The sequence below is a fragment of the Schistocerca gregaria genome, chromosome 1 (genome assembly GCF_023897955.1).
Source record: "Schistocerca gregaria isolate iqSchGreg1 chromosome 1, iqSchGreg1.2, whole genome shotgun sequence".
In the NCBI taxonomy this organism is placed as follows: domain Eukaryota; kingdom Metazoa; phylum Arthropoda; class Insecta; order Orthoptera; family Acrididae; genus Schistocerca; species Schistocerca gregaria.
Genome location: NC_064920.1, coordinates 460,489,146 through 460,507,413, shown reverse-complemented (window position 1 = coordinate 460,507,413; position 18,268 = coordinate 460,489,146). Strand labels below are relative to the sequence as shown.

Here is an 18,268-nt window from a genome sequence, read left to right as displayed (position 1 = left end):
TGATCAAAGAATAACAATTCTTAAACCCGGAAGTAAAAAAAATCGAATTTTAACTTGCCTTTAATTCTACACAAGTAGGACATGAATACGCATTCGGGGCCACTTTAAAGTTCAAACGTCTGCCAAATGTCGTGAATGTGAGAATGTGCGCATTCCTTACCCCCCACCAATGACGTCACAGCACCCGTCCTTCTTCTTAGTGACATCACCCCTGTTGCCAGTGACATCATCAACCTTGTGAGTGGCATCATCATCATGTTGTGGTAAATCATATCTCCATCCCCTCTAGCCAATCACAATTAAGTATTAAAATGAGACACTCAGCTAGAATGTAGCTGTGAAAACGTGCAAACTTCAATCTAATTGGTGCCAAGTTCGATGTTATGCATTATTCCGAAAACATCATGTAAGCTGCCCTTGAACTAGTGCCGCTTTTAACGATATTTATGTAAAATGGCGTCATTTTCAAACATATTTGTCTCTGAAGAGGCTACGTCAAAAAATATTGCAAATAAGTTTTCATTCTCCACCAGAAAAAGCTGTTTATGTCAGACACTGGACTTTTCTACATCTATGAACTTCATTTGAAACCATACAACATTCGCTATGAAATATGAGAACAACTATAAAATATAATCTCCACAAATAACTAAAAACTACTGCTGGATTTTGTAAATAATTAAAAAAATAGAAATTCGCTGATGCGAAAGAGGTGTTTTACTTCAGCCACTATTTCACAAAACTTCCAAACACGAAGTCAAATCAGCTGCTACTTTATGCTCCTGTTGTTTGTTGCCACTAACAGATGGCAGCATTCAGACTTCGATCATTGTACTACACCAGTGTAAGGCACAAAGGAGCCAAAAATGATTATTTTCCACATCTAAATTGTTATATGATGTGTGTCAAGTGTCGCAATGCTCTTTCCACACTAAAATACCTGTAAAAACACAGTACAAAATTTACGTTTATAAGTTACGTAGAATACTATGGAAAGAAGGCAAACACAAAAACAGATAAGCAGTCAGAATTACTGCCAACAACTGGAAGAACGTTATGAACTCCCTTATTCAGAACTACTCTTTATTTATAAGTCACAATGCACCCTCAAATTAAATATATCCACATCTAATTTGTTCATATTTGCATTTGAACTAGGCATAGTAGAAGAAGCACCAGAAGAATTTCCACATAAGCAGCAAAATTTAGCAACTGGTACTTTGTGTCAAGGCTCTCTGTACCGTTTACACACAGTATTTTCTATAATCAGCTACTAAATGATATCAACATACAACAAAAATAGATGATGTAAAAAGCAAACATAGAACACAACCTAAATGCAGACGAACAACATTTTATGAAGAAACAACGAGTGTGTTTTACAATCGAAAATACGAACTTTACAGTAAAATAGAATTTTATTATTTTTCAAATCCCTTGAGAGTTGGAGGACAAAACATGCATGACTTTCATAAGTTAATAGTTGTTTAAAATTTCAAAAATTACTTACAGCTTGATTATTGACACCACTGAAATAAATTATGGGTTAATCAACAACGATAGTTTGGTCTTTGTACCACACATCAAATTCATCTAAATACAGAGAACTGGTGGCAAACCACACATGAGAATTTTTGCAGATATAACTTACAGCTTAAAGTTCGCTTATCAACGTGAATTAGCAATGCAAATAATGCTTTTTTTGACAACATAGTACAATTGTGAAAAACAATTCACCATTCATCCAGACACCTTACTTTTCTTGGAAAGCATTTCTCATAGCAATATGATTGGAATAAATGTTTTTTGTGGTGTGGCAATATGATCAGAATAAATGCTTTTTGCAGGTACATCAAATGACAACAAAGAAATTTGGGAAGGTGGAGGAATTTCGCTCCCGGTATAGTTATCTTGCCCAGTCTTGTTCAATGGTACTTAGCAACGATCCAGCTCAGTGGAGTACGTCCATTGCTATTTATGTAAACACTTCATTTCGCCCAGTAAGACTTCAGGGTCTCATATGTAACTTACCATTGAGTCTTTCACTGTATTTTGAGCAGCCATTGTGAACTTCTAGCAATAATTGCTGCTTCTTGAAGTTCTTCACCAATAGATATTTTATCTCATTGTCATCTGATCATTGCGTACTACATTCGAAGGCAGCAATAAAACTAAATGCTCTAGCAATTCATTTGGATTATTCCAGTTGATATCTGGTGACAATTCGTAGGAGACTATCACCCAATTCCGAAAGTCATTTTCCTCATCATTATCATCATCTTCCTTATTGAATCATCCTCATCATTCCCCTTATCATCAACATTCTATTTAACTCATCCTCTTCTTCTTCTCAAATGTTTCCGTCTACACTTTCATAAATATATTCTTTTTTTATTCCGTTCTTGGTTTTACCTCATCATTTGGAATAGCCGCCTAAATCTCTAAAGCAGCTGAAAAATGGGTTTAAATCTTTTTCCAGCAAAGACGTAGCAATAGGTTGCCTTTCTTTGCAGAAACGATAGTTCTTTTGTGGATATTTTGTCGAAATGTCAACATAAATTTCTGAGAGTTTCTGTCTCCAACATTATGCACAGTTGGATTATCGTTTGAAACGGTAAATAATATAGTATCTCGTTAACATTACTATTAAGTAATGAGGGATTGTATAAATATTTTTGTTTTGGATACCGACCCCTTGTATTTGGAAACAGGTCTGATGGGAAATTGATGTGACTGCTTCTTCAGTCACCTCATCAAATACAATGACGCTTCAGATGTTTGAACAAGGCGTCCATATTTCCTTTATAATATCGGGTTCGGCTCATTTCCACTCTTTAGGAAGATCTACAGTGTGGTAAAAGACATTATAAAGTTTTCAGCAGCGTTTGTAATCGATAAAATTTCAGCTACAGCTTGTTTTGCTTCTTCTAAAAATCCTGCAGTCCATTTCCTACCCATCTGAAACTTGAAAAAACGGATACCATTGCGTTAGTGATCATCAGTTTCCTGGGTGGCGAATAATGGTCAGTTTTCAGGGTGCGGAATAATGGTAAATTACAGGGTGATGATCATTACCCTACATACTATTAGGTGGGACAACGATGGTCAGTTTACAAGGTGAGGAATAATGGTCAGTAGAGACTGATGGTCAGTGGAAGACAATGATGAGTGGAAAATGATGATCAGTGTACAACGATGGTCTGTGTAGAAGACGACTGACTTTGCCCTATGTAATCCTTAATAAACAACTACGTGACACAAACTAAGGTTTACCTTGATGTTATGTAATCGATAGCATGTTTAGGAGATGCAGTGTGACAAGTCATTAACTGTGACCTGTCCTAAGTCGTTGCTTACAACAAATACTGATATCCTCGTAAGGTCGAAACAAAAACTGACAAGATCGTCAACATGATGCGCCCAAAATTTAGAGGACTGCTGCTGGGCTGCAAAATATTGTCAGTTCACATGTTGACAGACATTATACAGGGAAAGAACAACATTGTCTATTTATGTTTCCAAATAAGCTACTGGAATACCTGTCTTCCCTCATACCCTTGATGTTCTTGACGCCACAACATATGATATATCATCCTCAAGAGCCTCTGTAGTTTTTTGCTTAGTGTTTCGGTATTTCACTCATACTTTATTAAACGAATTTCGCAACACATAGCAGTTTGCAAAACATACATTGTCTATTACACTCACAAGTGGAGACCACGACGTTGGGATCACATTTTTACTGCAAACTTTGCAGGACATTAAAACAACACAATGCGCAAGTAATACGGTGCACTACTCTGGCATTTCCAAGAAAATCGCGACAAGTATTACGCGTCTATTCTGTAAAGGATGTACCTGTACAAAGAGGCGGGATGTTAGATGTTGCCGGCCGCGGTGGTCTCGCTGTTCTAGGCGCGCAGTGCGGAACCGTGCGACTACTACGGTCGCAGGTTCGAATCCTGCCTCGGGCACGGATGTGTGTGATGTCCTTAGGTTAGTTAGGTTTAAGCAGTTCTAAGTTATAGGGGACTGATGACCACAGCAGTTGAGTCCCATAGTGCTCAGAGCCAATTGAACCAATTGTTAGATGTCATTGTTGTGAAGCAGACAGCGTTCGAGCTTTGGTCAGTCGCCTTTCGGCACGCTAGCGGCACCGACGTCTTGTTTACGTCCTCGCCGCGCAGCTCGCTCGCGGAGTTGTTTACGTTATTCTGCCGTCTTAGCACGCTACATTTCCTTCGACAGAGAATGGGTTATGCCCACAGAAAATCGACCTGAAGATTAGATTTGCACCTAAATATTCCCGACCAAAAGCACTGTGCAACTCGAAGTGCTCTTAAGTTCCATCACTCTGACGCAACTGTCGAAAATGCAGGACTTGGACTGCGGCTGATACGTGTATTTGACCTCCCTTTCGAAGTGCCTTCAGAGGTAGGGGTATCTGCATTCCTCCCATATGGCAAGGTGATTCATCATACAGCTGAAAAGTGGGTTCAGTTAACTACATACCCGGTTCTCAATGGAGTACTACAGATCCGCAGAGAGCTAATCAATCATGTGCCGCCCTGCTTATATACTGGTACCCGTCATGCAATTATTATTTATTATAACCAGCCGAAGACATGCTCGGGATGTGCCAAAGAAGGACACCTCCTTTCCAGCTGCCTGCAACGCAGAATCACACTTGCGGCCCTGCCGGCTTCGACCGCTCCGACGATGCTATCGCTGACGTTTGTCAAGTTCTCCATACCGACTCCTGACCGCGATCACCACTGGCTCCTACTTCTGCCACATCGTCGTTTTCGGTAACGCCTCAGGCTGTTGCGGAAGGACCGACGCATTTGCCCCCTCCTCCCGCCATGTGCATTGGTGAGCAATCTCTAGGACAGGCGACGACCCGTCACTCCATGCTTCCTACCGATGCTTTTGTGCCGGAACATCCGGATCCCCAGGCGTCTTCGCACACTGAAGATCACGTGCGCAAGCAACAGTCGTCTAAGAGACGTCGGAGACGACGGATCGCCCCGTCTGACACGTGCAAGACAGTCTTAAGATGATGAGAATCACACCTATCAAGATGTTGCCCCGACAGATGATTCCGTGGTGGAAGCACCATCTGCACCCTGTCGGAGGTACAACCATCTTTGCATGCACCAGACGCTGTACCTATAGACGTTGGACAGCAGCTGAGCCAACGTCACTCTTCCATCGCCGACATGACGCCGCCTTCTGGCTCCACAGGTACTCCACCAGACGCACACCATCCACGCACCTTTGCGTGGTCTGACGATGTAGACGACGAAACACCCACCGTCGAAACAACCCACGACTGCTAATCGACAGTGTTGCTGGATGGTGATGTGCAGCCTACTGGGACAACATTCCTGTTCGCTGTTGCTCTTCGTGCCTCCACGAGCGTCCCAGTAGTCCAATTCCATGACAAGCTTACAGGATTGGCTCGATCAATGTAAACACCATTGGTACCCATGTCAAACTACAATTTCTCCTTGAAATGTTGAGGGCGTCGGACCTCGATATTGCCCTTTTGAAAGAAGTTCGCCTGACGACTTTTCCTAATATCTATGGCTATGTTTCTTACCTCACGCCGTGTGCTGACAGAGGCAGTGGGACTGCTTTTAAAGGAAGGCATTGATGTAGACGACAAGATTTACCTACCATCGGCTAGGGGTCTTACTGTGACTTTCCACGGCGTCCGAGTCATCAGTGTTTATGCTCCCTCGGGCACGGCCAAGCGACGCGAACGGTCGCTATTCTATTTAGAACAGGTGTCTCCTTTGTTTGTAGGCCACTACGACCATATTATTCTTGGCGGCGACTTCAATTGTGTGTTATCCTAGAAGGACCAACATCCCAACTTCATTACATGCCAGGAACTCAAGCTGCTCGTGCATGATCTGAACCTCACCGATACTCGGGACCTCGTGAATGATGATCGGCCTGGAAATACGTACGTTACTAGTCATACAGCAAGTCGTCTTGACCATGTCTACGTTTCCTAAGGAATGGTAACTGCCACGCTTGACGCTGAGATATGGCCTACCGCCTTTTTCGACCATATCGCCTACATTTGCACTGTTTCGCTCCAGAGGCAGAAGGTGTGGCGCTGTCGAGGCCTGTGGAAGCTGAATGTTGCTCACCTCAAGGATCCGGAATTTAGGCATGTCGTAGAAACGACGTGGAACAACTGTGCGAGACGCCTTCCAGCGTATCCTTCAACACTCCGGTGGTTGCTCGACTGCACCAAGCCTGCTTTACGTCGTTCGATGATGAATTACGGTCGCCACAAAATGCTGTGGCAACGACATACCATGGAATACTACTTCACAATTCTCCGGGAACTCTCAAACCATGTCCCCTCTGTTCAACTACAGGTTGGAATTCAACGCATTAAGGCGAAGATAAATTCTTTTATGCGTCACCGCCTTGAAGGCACAATAGTATGCGCAAGATGTCACGATTGTGTACTAGCAGAGCCCCCGTCCATGCATCATATTATCTGAGAGAAGCAGCGGTGTTGGAGAGGGCTGGTCGACGCCCTCTACATGCCAGATGTTCGTCGATTAACATCCCAGAATGCCATTGTAAAAGCCTTTGTGGATTACCACAACCAGTTCTATGCAGCAGAGGACCAGAACATGGCGGTAACGGCTGATCATTCCTTGACGGGTACCCTAGATGAAGCTGCTGCGAAGATTCTCACAGCGACAATTACAGCTGATGACGTCGCAGGTGCTCTTCATAAGGATGCGGCGAATAAAGCCCCAGGTCCATAAGGGTTCCCGCTGGAGTTTTACCGCACATTCCACGACATCATGGACTCACGCTGGACTGCGATGTATGAAGAACTGATGAACCCTGACCTTCCCCACCTACATGAATTCATAGAAGGCTTACTTATCCCTGTCCCCAAGCCATCGGGAGGTCGGGAGTAGGGCATTATCGGCCGTTAACCATGTTAAATTGTAAGATGTTTACACGGATTCTTGCCGCTCGCCTTCGGCGCGTTCAGGATAACGACATCGCTCGACTTGAGTGGTCAGCATGTTCTCCAGACATGAACCGTATCGAACATGCCTGGCATAAATTGAAAAGAGCTATTTATGGACGACGTGACCGACCAACCACTCTGAGGATATCCCAGAACCAATCTCTGTGGGATGTGTAGAAGACTACTGTAATTTGAAAAAGGTGTGAGTGTATGTTACATAGTTACAAGGGTTGTCTCCCCTTGCATTTGCAAATAATATGCAATATATATTAGCACTGAGTGTGTGAATACACCAAAATTTATTTTCTCTTTCCTCAAGAACATTACGTGAGATAAACACTAATCAACCAGACCATTATGACCAACCACCTAATGTCAGGTATATCTACATTTGGCATGGATAACACCAGCGTTGCGTCGTGACATGGAAGCAATGAGGCCTTGGTAGGGAGCTGGTGGATTGGGCACCACACCTGCGCGCACGTCACCGAATTGCTGTAAATTCTGGGGAGGCGGCGATGAGCTCTGACGCCACGTTCAGTCACACCCCAGATGTGTTCCAGGGTCTCAGATTGACGAATTAGCGGCCAGCAAATCAATTGGAACTCACCACCGTGTTCCTCGAGTAAGTTCATCACACTCGTGGCCTTGTGACATGGTTCTTTATCTTGTTGAAAAATGCCACTGCCGCCAGGAAAGATGATGGTCATGAAGGGCTGTACGTGGTCTGCAGCCAGTCCACGATTCTTGTTGTCCACCATGCTGCAATGAACGAGCTCCACTGCACCCGTAGATGGCCACGTGAATGTTCACCAGAGCATAATGGAGCAGCCGCCGGCTTGTCTCCATCCCTCAGGACTTGCGTCAAGGAGCTGTTCCTCTCGAGACCACGAATTTTCCCCGTCCCATCAGCATGATGAGGAAGGTATTGAAATTCATCAGATCATGCGACGCCGTTAAAGTCTGCTGTTAGTTCCGCCACAGTTCGACGCCTGTCCTGTTTTACCCGTCTGCCCAGCCTTCAACGACCGTCATATGTACCCGGAGCGCACTCCCGACAAGTCTTGCAGTTTTCGAAATGCTCGTGCCGTCTCCGGGTCATCACAATCCGCCCTCGGTGAACTCAGATAGGTTGCCCACGGTTGCCCATTCTATAAACGGATAGCGCGCTCACTCATACTGCATGCACTGTGCGTATATCTGATGGGGAGTCATTCCTCGCCATGTGACGCTGCTATCATCTGAACGGGTTTATAATAGCAGTTATACTGCAGTTGATTGGTGGTCATAATGTTCTATCTAATCAGCGTAAATTGTAGGAAGGAATACGCGTCTTACTCGAATGAGAAAGTAATCTTACCGAATTTTGTTATTAAGACTCTCCTCGTTGAATCACATCATTCCTCATTCTTTCTGATTTGAGATTGGTGAGTAATTGCAAGACAGTTTAAGGCTGCCTTTCGTGGTGACTTTTGCGCGAATTTACACTATTGGCCATTGAAATTGCTACACCACGAAAATGACGTGCTACAGACGCGAAATTCAACCGACAGGAAGAAGATGCTGTGAAATGCAAATGATTAGCTTTTCAGAGCATTCACACAAGGTTGGTGCCGGTGGCGACACCTACAGCGGGCTCAAACAGCAGTTGACCGGCGCTGCCTGGTGAAACGTTGTTGTGATGCCTCGTGTAAGGAGGAGAAATGCGTACTATCACGTTTCTGACATTGATGAAGGTCGGATTGTAGCCTATCGCGATTGCGATTTATCGTATCGCGACACTGCTGCTCGCGTTGGTCGAGATCCAATGACTGTTAGCAGAATATGGAATCGATGGGTTCAGAAGGGTAATACGGAACACCGTCCTGGATCCCACCTGCCTCGTATCACTAGCAGTCGAGATGACAGGCATCTTATCCGCATGGCTGTAACGGATCGTGCAGCCACGTCTCGATCCCTGAGTCAACAGAAGGGGACGTTTGCAAGACAACAACCATCTGCACGAACAGTTTGACGACGTTTGCAGCAGCATGGACTATCAGCTCGGAGACCATGGCTGCGGTTACCCTTGCCGCTGCATCACAGACAGGAACACTTGCGATGATGTACTGAACGACGGACCTGGGTGCACGAATGGCCAATCGTCTTTCTTTCGGATGAATGCAGGTTCTGTTTACAGCATCATGATGGTCGCATCGGTGTTTGGCGACATCGCGGTGAACGCACATTGGAAGCGTGTATTCGTCATCGCCATACTGGCGTATCACCCTGCGTGATGGTATCGGGTGCCATTGGTTACACGTCTCGGAAACCTCTTGTTCGCATTGACCGCACGTTGAACAGTGGACGTTACATTTCAGATGTTTTACGACCCGTAGCTCTACCCCTCATTCGATCCCTGTGAAATCCTACATTTCAGCATGATAATGCACGAGCGCATGTTGCAGTTCCTGCCCGGGCCTTTCTGGATACAGAAAATGTTCGACTGCTGCCCTGGACAGTACATTCTCCAGATCTCTCTCCAATTGAAAACGTCTGGTCAATGGTGGCCGAGCAACTGGCTCGTCACAATACGCCAGTCATGAACGGTGGTATCGTGTTGAAGCTGCATGGGCAGCTGTACCTGTACACGCCATACAAGATCTGTTTGAATCAATGCCCAGGCGTATCAAGGCCGTTATTACGGCCACTGGTGGTCGTTCTGGGTACTGATTTTTCAGGATGTATACACCCAAATTGCGTGAAAATGTAATCACATGTCAGTTCTAGTATAATATATTTGTCCAATGAATACCCGTTTATCATCTGCATTTCTTCTTGGTATAGGAGTTTTAATGGCCAGTAGTGTATCACACAACGCAAATCTTTGCTTATAACTATGTCTACCTTTCCCATTAACTCAACATGATTAGTGACCTATAGCGATGAGGAACTCTGAATAATTAGTCGAATTAAGACCTTGTAAATGACCGCCTTCCTCAGTGAATTACTCATCCCTAAAATTCGTTCCGTTAGTTGGACTGTGGCATCTGCCTCCGCCATTGGGTTGATTTATGCGATCACCCCATGTCAGATCACATAGACGCACACTACCTGATCAAAAGTTTTCTGATATAGCCGTGTAAAGTGGAACTGGTCACTAAATGTCGAGAATGGTGGACCTGCCAGTATCAAAGGGAGGCAGAGAGTATTGTGTTTTCAGTACAGTCGCGCTAACAGCAGGTCTGGTTGGGCAGAAGAACTCAGTTACTACAAACATAGCCATTGGACGTCATCTGGGAAACAAATCCATGGTGGACATTTCAGTCCTTCTAAGGCAGTCCAAGCAGGCTGTTGGTGATGTGAGTGTGAAGTGGAAACGAGAAGGAGCAACCACAGCCAAAACAGGACTAGGCAAACCTCACGTACTGTACTGTCGGACAGATACTTTCGAGCTTTGGGAAGGGTGTTTACAAAAAATTGCATTAAATAAATTGAAAAAATCAGTCGTGAGTTTCGAGAAAGCACCCCAACACGGTTAGTACATTGACTGTGCGTAGGGAGGTAAAACGAAGGGGGTAAATTGGTCGAGCAGCTCCCCATTAGCCGCCCATTCCTGTAGACAGCGCTAAATGACCTTGAGGTCGTGTAAAGAGTGACGACACTGGTCATTGGATGACTGCAAACGAGTGATCTGGAGTCAATCCGAAGAAAGGAATTTGGTTTGACGAATGCCTAGAGAACTTCACTTACCATCACGCGTAGTGCTTCAAATGGTTCAAATCTCAACATCTTAGGTCATAAGCCCCCTAGAACTTAGAACTACTTAAACCTAACTAACCCAAGGACATCACACACACCCATGCCCGAGGGAGGATTCGAACCTGCGACCGTAGCAGCCCCGCGGTTCCGGACTGCAGCGCCAGAACCGCACGGCCACCGCGGCCGGCAAGTAGTGCCAAGAGCGAATTATGGAGGAGGTTGTATTAAGCTATGGGGGTGGTTTTCGTGGTTAGGGTATTGTTTTCGTGGTTAGATTGCATCCAATTGTTGCTTGTAAGAAAATGATAAATATAGAAGATATGAAAATAAACAGTAAGGAGACAGTTTTGGTAACAGCACGACAGTGCACCCCGTCATGAAACAGCATCTGTGAGACAATGGTTTGTGGACAATAACATCACTGAAATAGACTGTCCTGCCCAGATACCGTACTTGAACCGATTGGAATACCTTCGGGATGAGTTGTAACGTCAACTTCGCTCGCGATCCGAGCGCCCATCGTCATTACTTTCTCTAGTATCATCTCTTGAGAAACAATGGGTCGCCATTCCTCCGTAAACTTTCAGACACCTCACTGAGTGTCCCCGGAAGACTTAAGGTTGCCACAGAGGCGAATCTTGGATACTCTCCATACTGATACCCACTAGTAGGTGTCCGGATACTTTTGATCAGATAGTACATACTTCCATATACGTCACGGGTATGACTAACCACAGAGAGAGACAGTACAGCAAATCACTTTCCGATATTTTCTTCTACTTGCGATAATTACAATACTTTTAGTTTAGCTGAGTCATTTGGCAGTCTTTGCACAAAGCATTCCTTGTTTTCAGATCTTCCCGAATTTCCTAACAAGCTTCTTAAAGACATTATCGTCCCGTATGCAACTCCTAGGTTTGTGAACAGCCCCAAACAACTAAAAAAAAATTGTGTATCAGATAGTTGACAAGCTGTTAAAGGTGATACAGTATGAAGGTGGCGTGCAACAAACGTCGAAGTGACATGTCCGATACTACAGTCTTAGGTATGCAAGTGCAACCGCACAAAAGCACGTATGATTAACATCAGTTATATTCTACACTCCTGGAAATGGAAAAAAGAACACATTGACACCGGTGTGTCAGACCCACCATACTTGCTCCGGACACTGCGACAGGGCTGTACAAGCAATGATCACACGCACGGCACAGCGGACACACCAGGAACCGCGGTGTTGGCCGTCGAATGGCGCTAGCTGCGCAGCATTTGTGCACCGCCGCCGTCAGTGTCAGCCAGTTTGCCGTGGCATACGGAGCTCCATCGCAGTCTTTAACACTGGTAGCATGCCGCGACAGCGTGGACGTGAACCGTATGTGCAGTTGACGGACTTTGAGCAAGGGCGTATAGTGGGCATGCGGGAGGCAGGGTGGACGTACCGCCGAATTGCTCAACACGTGGGGCGTGAGGTCTCCACAGTACATCGATGTTGTCGCCAGTGGTCGGCGGAAGGTCCACGTGCCCGTCGACCTGGGACCGGACCGCAGCGACGCACGGATACACGCCAAGACCGTAGGATCCTACACAGTGCCGTAGGGGACCGCACCGCCACTTCCCAGCAAATTAGGGAAACTGTTGCTCCTGGGGTATCGGCGAGGACCATTCGCAACCGTCTCCATGAAGCTGGGCTACGGTCGCGCACACCGTTAGGCCGTCTTCCGCTCTCGCCCCAACATCGTGCAGCCCGCCTCCAGTGGTGTCGCGACAGGTGTGAATGGAGGGACGAATGGAGACGTGTCGTCTTCAGCGATGAGAGTCGCTTCTGCCTTGGTGCCAATGATGGTCGTATGCGTGTTTGGCGCCGTGCAGGTGAGCGCCACAATCAGGACTGCATACGACCGAGGCACACAGGGCCAACACCCGGCATCATGGTGTGGGGAGCGATCTCCTACACTGGCCGTACACCTCTGGTGATCGTCGAGGGGACATTGAATAGTGCACGGTACATCCAAACCGTCATCGAACCCATCGTTCTACCATTCCTAGACCGGCAAGGGAACTTGCTGTTCCAACAGGACAATGCACGTCCGCATGTATACCGTGCCACCCAACGTGCTCTAGAAGGTGTAAGTCAACTACTCTGGCCAGCAAGATCTCCGGATCTGTCCCGCATTGAGCATGTTTGCGACTGGATGAAGCGTCGTCTCACGCGGTCTGCACGTCCAGCACTAACGCTGGTCCAACTGAGGCACCAGGTGGAACTGGCATGGCAAGCCGTTCCACAGGACTACATCCAGCATCTCTACGATCGTCTCCATGGGAGAATAGCAGCCTGCATTGCTGCGAAAGGTGGATGGATATACACTGTACTAGTGCCGACATTGTGCATGCTCTGTTGCCTGTGTCTATGTGCCTGTGGTTCTGTCAGTGTGATCATGTGATGTATCTGACCCCAGGAATGTGTCAATAAAGTTTCCCCTTCCTGGTACAATGAATTCACAGTGTTCTTATTTCAATTTCCAGGAGTGTAGTTATAAAGAATAAACAGTAGGTTTCTCATTCGGGAATGTAAACTGTCTGTGAGAAAATCACGGTACACTTCGTATAAGAAGGAGAAACGACTACCAGCATGCGTCGAACTTGGAGACCTCACCACAATAGTGGTCTATCGGGACTGTGGTTTATCGTTCCAGGATACTGCTCTTCACGTTGGTCGTTATCTCACGACTATGATGCAAACATTGTGTCGAATGTCTGAAGAGGATCGTGGCTATAGCCATGCAGGATCTCAAAGGCCTCACGTGAGTAGCGCCAGAGGGGACACATATGTTGTGCGCTCGGCAGTGCAGGGACGTTCATGCAGCTACGTCACATCCAGTGAACCAAGAAATTAGTTAATCTTCAACAAGACAAGTATCCAGACCGACAGTGCGACGACACCTAGACGACCACGGACTATCGGAACGGTGACCGCTATTCGAGTTTTCTTCTCTACGACGCCAAGCCAGGTAATAGCTGTTGTTTCACCAATGGTGGCAGCTCGCTGTACTAAATTTCGTATCTGTATAGTAACATATCACATACAAATAAATTACATATTCTCCTAATATACTATAAATGCACAATAACTAAAATTTCGTTATTTGCTATCCTTCGTGGTATACACTTACGGATTAGTCTGTTCCGACTTGCCGACTGCTGCACACAAGGCATTAAGGAAAGCGATCCATGATCGTGGGACAAGTGATCAGTATGTCGCCCATTCCTCCAGCTGTTATTGCCAATAGATGAATTCTGATGGTGCGGCTGCTTCCTTATTCAAGCAGCTCCTCATATGGCCTTAAAGGACGGAGTGGAGCTCATAACAGACCTCCCTACCTCTGTAAACATCTGCATACTTACCAATACTCGACTGGGCTTCTCGGCACGCGAATCAGCAACACTAACCATTTCGCTAAGGAGGCCGTCTAGTATTGCTGCTGTTTCAGTCTCAGTGGTCATCAGCGTACAGCAAAAAAAATTTCTGTCGGCATTGTGTAACACTAGATGAAGCATCTGCCAGTGATAAAAAGCTGCACTCAGAACGGGTGATTGCTGAAGGTATGCACCGTAAACAACGAATACTGTTTTGTCTGTAGAAACAGTAATGATATTTATCTGTATTTTTTGTGTTACACCCGACTTTTTGGAAAGGTGTAAACAGTGCTTTCGCCTTATTACTCAATCTTACTGAACTATTTGCACAACGGTTTGGAGAAGACCCACGTATGTGGTTGCGACAGGAGAAGCGCATGGGCAGATCTCGCATGCAGCACTATGCTCGCCCTGATCGATGTGCGCCAACGACATTTGTTTTATAGTGTCAAAAGGATCCTGTGTGCAATGAGCGTTCCGGCCTCATTCCAAGTTGTGGTATGTCCATCACTATCGAACATGACAGTTCTGGTGGACCATGTGTAATGGTGTGGGTAGGCACAGCACTGCATGGACTCAAAATTTTTGAACACGATACAATCACTGGTAAACGTGACATGCTATTGCCTCCTTGAGGCCCCCGATTCTAGATGTACCCTTGTCAGGTTCTCAGCTACGCTACAGATCGGTTTGCAAGAAAACAATTTATTTATGAAAATATACGGTACAATCACCAACAAACTTTACATATTCACATACACCTTTGCCTTTAACCCAAATAAATACAGATTCGTTTGCAGATATTTTCCTCCTGTTACGAGTATATAATGACAAAGAAGATGGAGAAACATACGCTGATTTACCAAAATCCTTATTAGCCAATTCAGAAATATGGTAAGTGCGAAATGCAATAACGTCTCTGTCAACAAAACTTTCAAATCCACCAACACTTGGTACTCCTGTACCACCACGAACAATGGCAACAGTAAACCAACCGTTACCATGACCAAACGAATCGTTTATATCTAAACTAAAATTAAGTCTACAACTGACGAAAACAGCAGGACCATCCAGCAGAGCTTGTGCAGCGACGGACTTAACTGGAATTCGATTCTTCTTGTCTCCAGCTGTTGTAGCGAATTCGATGTTCTCGATAGTCTTGTAGACTGTTTGTTTATAACGGCGCCGATATCTTCTGTACGGCATCTTGAACATCGAGAACATCGAATTCGCTACAACAGCTGGAGACAAGAAGACTCGAATTCCAGTTAAGTCCGTCGCTGCACAAGCTCTGCTGGATGGTCCTGCTGTTTTCGTCAGTTGTAGACTTAATTTTAGTTTAGATATAAACGATTCGTTTGGTCATGGTATGACTAACTGACATCCTAAGCTGCCGACAGGTGTTGTTGATATACCTCGATGTGGACAGCTGAAAATGTGTACCCCGACCGGGACCCGAACCCGGGACCTCCTGCTTACATGGCAGACGCTCTATCCATCTGAGCCATCGAGGACACAGATGAATAGCGTGACTGCAGGGACTTATCCCCAACAACGCCTATCGGCAGCTGAAGTTATCAATCAGTCATCATTTATTCCAGGGTAAAGCTGCACGGTCATCAACAGTAACTGTTCTTGCGAGAACAAGTTACTGTCTTCGTATATACTGGTAAACGTTATTGTGGCACAGTACTTCTCCCCAAAGAATGTCTCTTTAGTGGTGCATTCGGCGCTGGCTTCATTTTTATGGATGACAATGCGCGGCCGCACCGAACACCACCGCAGATGAGCTCTTGGAGTGAGAGGATAGTCGGCGAATGGACTGGCTTGCCGTTTCCCCTGCTTAAATCCCATTGAACACGTGTGAGTTGCGTTTGCGAGGCGTACTGCAGCACGTCCGCATGGAGCAAAGATCATACAGTAGTTGTTAGTCATCCTGGTCGAGAAATGGAACTCCCCACCACAAGGACTCCTCGCCAACCTTGTGATTAGCGTGGGAGCAAATTACAGAGCATGTACTGCACTCTGTGCTGCACTCTGTGATGGTCACACACCCTATTAAGGACCCTGTCCCTCCTTTAGTAATGTCCAGGGGACCATCAAGAAACGCGGCAACTTTAGTGTAATTATTGTCTTTGATAAAAGTCTCATTTATACTGTAACATTGTGCATTTCCTTCTATTACCTCGTATTCTATACTGTAATAGTTCTTCCTACGTGCGGTCAGCCTTCATCGAGCTCTGTTACTCGACAGTGACACACAACTAGAAACTTACTGTCGTCCATAAGTTTTGCACACCAGTGTATAACTTTACTGCGCATCGAACTGTTATTCTTACAGGTAGTATAGCTACCAAAGGACAAGTAAAAGATCATTTGCCTCCTGAGTCTGCCTCCACCTTAGTGAATAGTACTGTATGGAGAGTGAACTGAACCTACCTTCAGAATTCCTTCAGAATGAAAGCGAACTAGCTAGGATTTCACTAAGTGCTGGAAATACGATCAGATCTGGCACTCTTTTGCATCCTATTACCTGTCCGATCAGTAATTTTAAACTATCCTTGGGACTCTGTTCACTAGGTTTTAAACAAAACTCTTTCAGAAACATGGAATATAAACAGGAACGGCGCCTCCATAACAAATAAATAACGTCAGGAACTTATCATTATTCCCCTCGTACCGCCTACTATAAGAGACTGACCTGGACCAAATACACTTGAATTCCATATTGAAAACATTGAAGTGATTAATATTAGAGAAAAATTTGGTGGCAAGAAACGAGCTAAATATTGAAATCGTTAGAAACTACAGGCGTAGTTGATTTTTTATGCTTTATTTACCGTAGTTGAAATTGAACATTTGTATTATATATGTAATAGTATTGCTTCCATTGCCTCGATAGTGCAAGAAATGCGTTGTAAAACGTCCTAAACCACACAAAGAAACGAAAGAATAATAGAGGTTTGGAGACATCTAAGTAAGTAACTGTATTCGACTATTTATATTTATTTTGTGTCACATCAGCACTATTCACAGTGGTTTTATAAGCCGGAATGATTTATGGAAATTAACCACATTCTTATCTCGAAACTGCACTGAGAACGAGGAGTGAGCGTAGCCTCGGAATGCCGCTGCCTCAAATCCCGATGGAGGTATCCCCCAGTGACCGTAGATCAGTCTGCGCGAGCGCGCAAGCCTGCAGTCGATTCTTTCTGCAGGCGTGGAAGCGTCTGAGAAAACTGTCCTTCTTGGATGATATCAAGGGGAAAAGAGAGGATTTTTTTAAATTTGTTAAATTCAGCGGTTAATTACTTATGCGTTAGCAGTAATTGTTCCTGAACAGATAAAAAAAAAGTAGGCGAAGCCAGTCTACACTATTTTATGTACGATATACATAGTCGGTTCCAGTTCACTTTGTGTCAGGTGTCAAATACTGATTACAAAACGAGAAAACTGATTCAAAATCAAAAAAACTTTATTAATGATTACATTGGGTAGCTGCACTTGCATTAAGATGTCACAGCAATTCAGAAACAACTCCATATGATGCCTAAGACACAATTTATCACGAAAAATGCTCTTTCAGTGAAATACATTGTATAAATCAGCCAGGGAATACCACGAAAACGTTCCCCTGAACATAACGCACCCTTCTCCGGTCTGGAACCTTCAGGCGATTGTTGCAGGGCGTTTGATTCCAGACTTTTCACGCACTACAGTCCAACGGCCATCAGGCTGATTTGAACATAAAACATGATTCATGTGTAAAGGCCACCTGCCGCCACTCAGTGGGCATCGAGTTACGGTATTGATATGTAAATTGCAGCTTTCGTCGTCGATGGCCAGTAGTCAGCATGATTATATGAACAAGGCACCTGCTGCGGTGGTCCACACGCTGAATGGTCTTAGAGGAAACATTATTGGTAGCACCTTGTTTCAATGGGCGGTTTGTTGCCGTTCTATTCACCAGTAAACATCTCCACAACAGTTATATGACAATGCAGGCTTTCTCGGCGAATCTTGGTGATAAAATCTTCTCGGGTTGCAGCCGAGTTAATGCGTTGTTCTGCGACAACGTTTCAGCAAGTTTCTTACTTGCCACCT

General features: G+C 45.1%; 1 non-coding gene across 1 annotated transcript; it reads right to left on the bottom strand.

The window, feature by feature from the left end:
* Positions 1-15,604: 15,604 nt before the first annotated feature.
* On the bottom strand, positions 15,605-15,678 carry Trnat-ugu (transfer RNA threonine (anticodon UGU)). Its single transcript has one exon. It is a non-coding gene; the product is annotated as a tRNA-Thr (tRNA).
* Between the last annotated feature and the right edge of the window lie 2,590 nt (positions 15,679-18,268).